Genomic DNA, 10,171 nt, shown 5'->3' with positions numbered 1-10,171 from the left:
TTCACCCCAAAGCCATGGAATATACATTCTTCTCCAGTGCACATAAGACATTTTCAAAGATAGACCACATATTGGGTCACAGGCAAAGTCTCTCCAAATTCATGAAGATTGAAATCATATGAAACATTTTCTCAGACCACAATGGCATAATATTAGGAATAAACTACAATAAAAACAATCAAAAAAGTTCAAACACTTGGAAGCTGAATAGCATGCTATTAAACAATGATTGGGTTATCAAAGAGATCAAAGAGGAAATTAAAAACATCCTGTAAACAAATGACAATGAAAACACAACAATCCAAAATCTATGGGATACAGTGAAAGTAGTCCTGAGAGGGAAGTTTATAGCTCTACAGGCCTACATCAAAAAAAAAAAAAAAAAAAAAAAAAACAAGAAAAAATGTTTAATAAATAATCTAACCCTACCACTTAAAGAATTAGAAAGAGAGCAGCAAGAAAAGCCCAGAGTGAGCATAAGGAAGGAGATAATAAAGATAAGAGCAGAAATAAATGACATAGAGACCAAAAAAACAATACAAAAGATCAATAAAACCAAGAGCTGGTAATTAGAAAGGATAAACAAGATTGATGAACCTCTAGTTAGGCTCACCAAGAAGCAAAGAGAGAGGACCCAAATAAACAAAGTCATAAATGAAAGAGGCAAAATAACAACAGACCCCACAGAAATACAAAGGATTGTTAAAAAATAATATGAATAACTCTATTCCAACAAACTAGACAGCCTGGAGGATATGGACACATTTCTAGAAAAATAAAACCTTCAAAAACTCAATCACGGAGAATCTAAAATTCTCAATAGGCTGATAACTATGGAGGAAATTGAAGCAGTCACCAAAAAGCTTCCAGAAAACAAAAGCCCAGGGCCAGATGGCTTCACAGGGGAGTTTTACCAAACATTCAAAGAAGAAATAAAACCTATCCTCCTCAGACTATTCCAAAAAATTCAAGAGGAAGAAACACTTCCAAGCTCATTCTATGAAGCCAGCATTACCCTAATCCCAAAAGCAGATAAAGATAACACAACGAAAGAGAATTACAGGCCAATATCCTTCATGAACATAGATGCTAAAAGCCTCAACAAAATTCTAGAAAATTGGATCCATCATTACATCAGGAAGATCATACACCATGACCAAATAGGAATTATCCTGGAGATGCAAGGATGGTACAATATTTGCAAATCAATAAACATGACATATCACATAAACAAATTGAGTGAAAAAAATCACATTATCATATCAATTGATGCAGAAAAAGCACTTGACAAAAATCCAACACCCTTCCTTGATAAAAACCCTCAGCAAAATGGGAATAGAGGGATCATACCTCAACATAATAAAAGCCTTATATGACAAACCTACAGCCAACATCATACTCAATGGGCAAAAATTAAAACCATTTTACCTAAGAACAGGAATGACACAGGGATGCCTACTTTCATCACTCCTGTTCGACATAGTACTGGAAGTGCTAGCCATAGCAATTAGACAAGAAGAAGAAATGAAAGGTATCTAAATTGGAAAAGAAGATGTAAAACAGTCATTATTCGCAGATGACATGATACTGTACATAGAAAACCCTAAAGACTCAATCAAAAATTATTAGACTTAATAAATGAATTTGGCAATGTAGCAGGATACAAAATTAACTCCAAGAAATCTATGGCATTTTTATACACCAATAGTGAACTTACAGAAAGAGAGATAAAAAAAATCCCATTTACCATTGCACCATAAAAATTAAGATACCTTGGAATAAACTTAACTAAGGAGGTAAAAGACCTGTAGTCAGAAAACTACAGGACACTGAAAAAAGAGATAGAGGAAGACATAAACAATTGAAAGAACATACCGTGTTCATGGATTGGTAGAATCAACATCATTAAACTGTCCATACTACCCTAAGCAATCTATAGATTCAATGCAATCCCCATTAAAATACCAACAGCATATTTCACAGATCTAGAATGAACTTTCCAAATATTCAACTGGAATAAAAAAAGACCCCAAATACATGCAGCAATCCTGAGAAAGAAGAACACAGTAGGAGGGATCTCAGTACCAGAGATCAAGCTATACTACAAAGCCACTGTTCTCAAAACTGCCTGGTACTGGCACAAGTACAGACATATAGACCAATGGAATAGAATAGAGAACCCAGAAATTGACCCAAACCACTATGTTCAATTAATATTTGACAAAGGAGACAAGAGCATAAAATGGAGTCAAGACAGTCTCTTCAATAATTAGTGTTGGGAAAATTGGACAGATACATGCCAAAAATGAAACTGGATCACCAACTTACACCATACACAAAAATAAACTCAAAATGGATAAAGGATTTAAATGTAAGATGGGAAACCATAAAAATACTAGAGGAATCCACAGGCAGCAAAATCTCAGACATATGCCGAAGCAATTTCTTCACCGATACAGCTCCTAGGGCAATGGAAACTAAAGAGAAAATAAACAAATGGGACTACATCAAAATAAAAAGCTTCTGCACAGCAAAAGAAACCATCAACAAAACAGCAAGAAAGCCCACTGCATGGGAGATCATATTTGCTAATGTCATCTCCGATAACTGTTTAATTTCCAACATTTACAGGGAAATCATACAACTTACTAAAAGGAAGATAAACAACCCAATCAAAAAATGGGCAACGGACCTAAATAGATACTTTTTGAAAGAGGACATAAGGAAGGCCAAGAGACATATGAAAACATGCTCAAAGTCACTAATCATCTGAGAGATGCAAATCAAAACGACAATGAGGTACCATCCACATCTGTCAGAATGGCTATCATCAACAAATCAACAAATGACAAGTGTTGGCAAGGATGCGGAGAAAAAGGAATCCTCGCGCACTGCTGGTGGGAATGCAGACTGGTGCAGCCACTGTGGAGAACAGTATGGAGTTTCCTCAAAAAACTAAAAATGGAACTCCCATTTGACCCAGCAATCCCACTTTCAGGAATATATCCAAAGAAACTAGAAACACCAATCAGAAAGGACATATGCATCCCTATGTTCATAGAAGCACAATTTATTTACCATTGCTAAGATTTGGAAACAGCCTAAGTGCCCATCCGCAGATGAATGGATTAAAAAATGGTGGTACATCTACACAATGGAATAGTATGCTGCTGTAAAAAAGAAGGAATTCTTCCCATTTGCAACAGCATGGATGGAACTGAAGAGAATTATGCTAAGCGAAATAAGTCAATCAGAGAAAGATAAATATCACATGATCTCACTCATCTGTGGAATATAATGAACAAAATAAACTGTTGAACAAAAACAGATCCAGAGACAGAAAAGCATCAAAGAGACCTTTAAACCTTAGAGTGATGGTAGGGGAGGGTGGGGGTAAGGGGGGAGATCAACCAAAGGACTTGTATGCATGCATATAAGCCAAACCAATGGACACAGACACCAGGGGAGTGGGGGGAGGGCATGAGTGGGGGTTGGGGGGCAACGGGGGAATAAGGACACATATCTAACACCTTAATCAATAAAGGAAAAAAATAAAAAATAAAGTTCATAACAACAGCAAAACATAGCAAAAAGCCAAATTTTCATCAACTCATGAATGGATAAATAAAATTTGGTATATTCATACAAAGGGATGATATTTAGCTATAAAAAGGAATGAAGTACTGATAAGTGTAGTACAACATGGATGGGCCTTAAAAACATGCTAAGTGAAAGAAGGTAGTCACAAAATGCCACAAAATTTATGAATGCATTTACATAAAATAACAAAAATAGACAAATCTATAGAGACAGGAAGTAGTTGCTGGGGGCTGGAAGGAGAGAGGAATGGGGAGTTGTTCTAATGAATGTGAGGATTCCTTGGGATAATGAAAATGCTCCAAAGCTGTATAGTGGTAACAATTCTATGAATACACTAAAAGCTGTTGAATTGTATAATTAAAAGGAGGTAATTTTATGGTACTTAATCTCATTAAAACTGTTAAAAAAAATTACAGCATTCCAGAAACAGTAGAGTTCTAGAAACTCCAAATTTGTTGGCATTTAATTAAAATATTGTGTTTAAATAAACAAAACAGTGATTTTCTTTATAACATAATTTATAATTCATATTGATTTTGCAAATTACTTTGGTAGTCATATATAAATCAATTTTAAGACAGAGCATTCAATTAGAATGTATCTTTTATTCATATTACTATTAGAAATTCTAGAAAATGGTTTACTGATCAATTTTCTGAGAAACATTCAATCTCTTGACCATCCTCATTCACCCCCTTCTGTCCTCATCCTGCCAAAAAACTTGTGGGAGCCTAAAAAAAGTGCTTTAATTTAATGAATGTATACATGTTCAAATGATTCACTAATTGTTTTTGCTTAGGCTTATTGTTATTTAGTTGCTTCTCATTCTCACTTTTTTGCATTGTCTTCTGCTCCCCTTTCTACATTCTCCCAATAGGGGCAGTCTTGGTGGGAGACCATCCACCTGGATCTCCTTTAGCCAAGAGAGAGGACAAAATAGACCTCAAAGTGAAGGCCATAATAAGAGATAAGGTAGGCCACTTATTAAAGGGATAGGCATTAACTCAAACTTGGCTGGTTAGACTCTAGCTCTGATATTTGTATCCAGGGCACAGTGATGGAAGGACAGAAAATCATTGGAACTGATTTATCCCATATGAAAGAATGTGGCCATTATTTTCTGCCCTCATTCCTGTCCTTTCGAAGTCTTAGATCTAAGCTTTACTCACCATTTTGTGAACTACTCATGTGCTTCCCTTAATTTCACTTAATTACCAAGAACTGTTGCTTACAACCAATAATCCCCAACTGATCCAATACTTTGCTTCCCTTTCTGTTTGCTGCCCTTCCTATTTCTTCCTCTTTCAGCCTCTGAACAAAAAAGATCTATAGTCCACAATTCTCATGTTCTTCCTTCTCTTGCTTGGAGGCTTTCAAGGTTGAATGAAGAATAAAATAAACGAATACAAAAATAGAAAAATGAAAATATTTAGAAGATGCTTAATCATAACCGCTTTATTTTTCTTTTCAATTTAAAATTAAGAGTTCTTTGACCATATATTGTGTATAGTTCCAAGTCTTATCTGAGTACATAAAAATACTATTAGCAGCAATATAACTTAATTCTCCCAAAAAGCTATGCAGTGCCTCCAACAATTTTAGAGTTTTGGCCCATTAAAACTCATTTATGGCTTGTCTGAAATAATTAGATGATTTGATCCATGCAGTATTTATTTTCAAGGGATCTGCTGCCAGATCTATGTCTTACTAATGCAATTACAAAGTTATTTTTGGAAGAAAGTATTTAATGTCTTCTCTGCAGCAGGCTGAAAAAATTTAAGTTTTAGTGTCTAGTCTTTAGCTATAATTAAAGGTAAATTTAAATATTTAACACAGTAGTAGAGAAGCCACAGCTACAAAGTTTACTTAAAAATGAAGTGAGACATTTAATTGAGTCATTTATCTCTTTTGCTTGCAGGCATGATCAACAGAAAAGTTTCTGTTTTGTCCTTAATTCCCTTTGCCAGATATCCAACAGCTGTTGCTTTCCACCAACTGTAAACCCCCTCTTCCTGTTTTACCTTAATAGTTTTGCCCAATCTGCCTTAGATATAATGGCAATTAAAAAATCTGAAAAGATTTGTAAATGGTAGCAGTGACCATTGTGAGTTAGAGCTGCTAGGTGATATTAGGAACCAAAGCCAAGTCGACTAACATCAATACAATTAATTTAAACGTAAACCATTTAAAAAGAAAAGAAACAGCAACAACAACAAAACGAGGCTAGCCTGGAAATTATGTTTTTTAGGGAGGAATAAAATGATTTTCTGTTTTGAGAGCAATGTAGCAGATTAATATAGCTGACATCTATCTGAATCTATAAATTATTCCTTTTATGTTAGCATACCTGATTTGTCTACATTATACTCATCATGAGAACTAACAAGTACATATACTTTGTTTCAGGTTTTTAAAAAATTGTTAGCTTGGTGTTTATTACCTCTGTAATTGTTTTATATCTTATACATTTAGTGGTAATGTTCTAAATGTTTTGGCTTAGATTTTATGTATTATAAAATAATATTTGTTGCAGATTTTCAAGTGGAATATATCATTTAAATCCAATCTTGCACTTAGGATAAGGTCTTATACTTTCTTGTATATAAATGTCTTCCGACAGATGTATCCATTGCCTTGGGATGCATTATAAACATTGTGGCAGAGATGACCAAAAAAAAGTAGTAGTTGTGATTCATCACTTCAGTTTTAAAATAGTGAGCAAGTTTTCTTTCTTTTAAACTAAAAAACAAAGAAAATTGTGAATGCCAAGGCTTTTGATTTGCAATAACTAGGCTTTTTGATAGACACAGGTTTATTTTATTTTATTATTAATTTCAGAGAAAGAAAGGGAGAGGGAGAGAAAGATAGGAACATCAATGATGAGAGAGAATCATCTAACAGCTGCCTCTTACACTCCTATGGGGATTGAGCACACAACCCAGGTATGTGCCTTGAATCAAACTGTGACCTCCTGGGCTCATGGATCAATACTCAACGATTGAGCAACATTGGCAAGGCAATACAAAGTTTTTTGAGTAGTAAAAGTTTGGTTTTGAGTACTAAGAGCAAAGCCCATAAAGTTATAATAAACCCTTGATTTTTTAGGCCTCAATTTTTTTATAGCTAAATATCAAATTCATATTAAAAATAACAATATTGTTTTAATTTAGCTATAAAAATTAGAAAATTTGAGTGAAAAACTGATAAAATAGTCAACAAATGAATGAAATAGCAACATACCCATGTTTCATGTAAGGATTTGGTTGAAGTCATAAGTCACTATTCAAGACTTTATTATACAAGGTGCAATCCAGGAACATTCTATTTTAAATTCCATTTAAGAAATATGTCATCTCTAATTAAAAGTTTTGTATACTTAAGTTAGAAAATAGGAACTGTGTGACATGTTTCCCCTTCATATTAGTTGCCAGGAACTTTGAGCTCGGTTTAATGTCCAAATGAGGTAATAAGTTTATTTCAGGTTCTTGGTAGCATCTGTTTGAATATTTTTTTATAAAAACCTATTATGGATGTAGAGAACATATTCTTAAAAAAATTTTTTTATTGTCTAAAGTTTTACATATGTCTCCTTTTTCCCCAACTGACCCTCCCCCCTCAAGCCATTTCCACCCTGGGTAAGCCCCCATCGCCCCAGTGTCTGTGTCCATTGGTTATGCTAATACGCATATTCTTAAAATGGGTCTGTAAAGAAAGTTTTGGCCAGGTAAACAAGCAAGGAGACCTGAGAGAGGAAGGTCTTTGCTTATTATTATAATTTAGATACAACCGAGTTATCTCATTAAAATTATTTTGCATATCCAGCTTGGGAAATCATAGAGTGGCCAGGAATATTCCTGAGACCTGATTTGCACAGGTACTTCACTGTTCCTTGAAGAGGTAATATAAAGATCTATCTTAGCTTTAGACAAGTTCCTGAGTTATTTAAAGTTCATCCATTGTCTGGGAGGCTGATGAAAGAAGAGTTAGCGATGAGGTAAAGACCTGAATGGACCTGAGTCATGCCTCAGGACGTAAGTAAAAGGGACCTGAGTGGCCATCCGGAAGTGTGACACTAAATCTTACCAGAGAACATGTGCCTCAGAGCACATGGCTCTTGTAAGCAATAGAGAATACCTGCTCAAAGCTATCAGCAAGAGAAATCATTTGTGAAATAATTTCTAATCAGCACTTAGCAATTACTCAATAACAACTGGCTATTTTTGTGGTCATCATAGGTTGCATCATCTTTATCATCACTGTCACCATCATCATCATCATCATCATCATCCCTGGAATATACTGCAAAGGTTTCCCAGGTAGCAAATGAGATAGAACATCTATTTTTTGGAGTGGCAATTTTACTAAAACATTGGAATTGGTATGGGAAGAGAGACATTTCTCATTAAAACAAACATAAGTGTATCCTAAAATAAATTTTTTAAATCCCACAAATTTTTAGGCTTACACATAAGACATCAAAGAAATTTGTGCCTGCAAATTTTCATAAAGCTATGCAACTTCATGTTAAGCCTCAAAAATCTCAAAGGTCACACATCCTCTCTCCTCTGTCATCAGTGGAATTTTTCTGGAAAATTTGGGAAGTGTGATGGTGTAGCAAAACTCTCGGATCAATTGTATCTTAAATATTTTCCTTCTCTTGAAGAGATGTACACCGCTGTAATTCCCACTAGAACATATTGGCACTTTGAATTCTCAGTAATAATGGTGTTGACATTGTTGACATGATAGTTGATGAGTCAACTTAAGAGACAAATGAACAAGCTAGGCCCCTGTCTGTTGGCAAGAGCTGCTTCAGGGAAACAGCTGCTGAAGATGTGTGTGTGTGTGTGTGTGTGTGTGTGTGTGTGTGTGTGTGTGTTTTGAAGAATAGCTGAGAGAAGGGAGAAACCACCAAGACCTGGTACTAACTGTCAGGGCAACAGCTATTGACCTGCTGAGCAGAGCTGCTAAAGGGAGCAGCAGATGGGGTTAATACTGAGATATGGTCTTTCCAGGATTCCCACAACTCTCCATTACCTCAGTCTGAGTCGCTTGAAGGAAGAGAGTGTACGTGTGCATGCGTGCATGTGCGTGCAAGGGAGAGAACTGGGGGAGAGTTAAAATTAGATTTGGATTTGTAGGAAGTGATGTGTTGTTTTTTTTTAATCATCAAGGAGAGGGACTAATGGTATTTGTGGTGCATCCCAGTGGGACTAGCTGCCTGAGAATTCAGAATGGACCCTTGAACCAAATGGAAGAGAGCCAACAGTAAGTAGGCACCCAGAGTGTTGAGTGTTGGTGTCCTCAGCAAGAGGTCTTAGGGAAGAACTTGGAGGAGCTAAGTGATATTAGAATTAGTTGTCTCAGAATATATTCCTAGAAAAATACAACCTTCCAAAACTCAATCAGGAAGAATCTAAAATTCTCAATAGGCCGATAACTATGGAGGAAATTGAAGCAGTCACCAAAAAGCTTCCAGAAAACAAAAGCCTGGGGCCAGATGGCTTCACAGGGGAGTTTTACCAAACATTCCAGGAAGAACTAAAACCTATCTTCCTCAGACTACTCCAAAAAATTCAAGAGGAAGGAATACTTCCAAGCTCATTCTATGAAGCCAGCATTACCCTAATACCAAAACCAGATAAAGATAACACAAGGAAAGAGAATTACAGGCCCATATCCCTCATGAACATAGATGCTAAAAGCCTCAACAAAATTCTAGCAAATTGGATCCAGCATTACATCAGAAAGATCATACACCACAACCAAGTAGGATTTATCCTGGGGATGCAAGGATGGTACAATATCAGCAAATCAATAAACGTGATACATCACATAAACAAATTGAGAGATAAAAATTACATTGTCATATCAATTGATGCAGAAAAAGCACTTGACAAAATCCAACACCCTTCCTTGATAAAAACCCTCAGCAAAATGGGAATAGAGGGATCATACCTCAACATAATAAAAGCCTTATATGACAAACCTACAGTCAACATCATACTCAATGGGAAAAAACTAAAACCATTTCACTTAAGAACAGGAACAAGACAAGGATGCCCACTTTCACCACTCCTGTTTGACACAGTACTGGAAGTGCTAGCCATAGCAATAAGACAAGAAGAAGAAATAAAAGGTATCCAAATTGGAAAAGAAGACATAAAACTGTCATTATTAGCAGATGACATGATACTGTACATAGAAAACCCTAAAGACTCCATCAAAAATTATTAGACTTAATAAATGAATTTGGCAATGTTGCAGGATACAAAATTAACTCCAAGAAATCTATGGCATTTTTATACACCAATAGTGAACTTACAGAAAGAGAGATAAAAAAATCCCATTTACCATTGCACCAAAAAAATTAAGATACCTGGAATAAACTTAACTAAGGAGGTAAAAGACCTATACTCAGAAAACTACAGGACACTGAAAAAAGAGATAGAGGAAAACATAAACATATGGAAGAACGTACCGTGTTCATGGATTGGTAGAATCAATGTCATTAAAATGTCCATACTACCCAAAACAATCGATAGATATATGCACCCCTGTGTTCATAGCA

This window comes from Myotis myotis, unplaced genomic scaffold (genome assembly GCF_014108235.1).
Source record: "Myotis myotis isolate mMyoMyo1 unplaced genomic scaffold, mMyoMyo1.p scaffold_m19_p_3, whole genome shotgun sequence".
NCBI lineage: Eukaryota > Metazoa > Chordata > Mammalia > Chiroptera > Vespertilionidae > Myotis > Myotis myotis.
The sequence above is the reverse complement of the archived record's forward strand: the minus strand, read 5'-3'. Positions refer to the sequence as shown.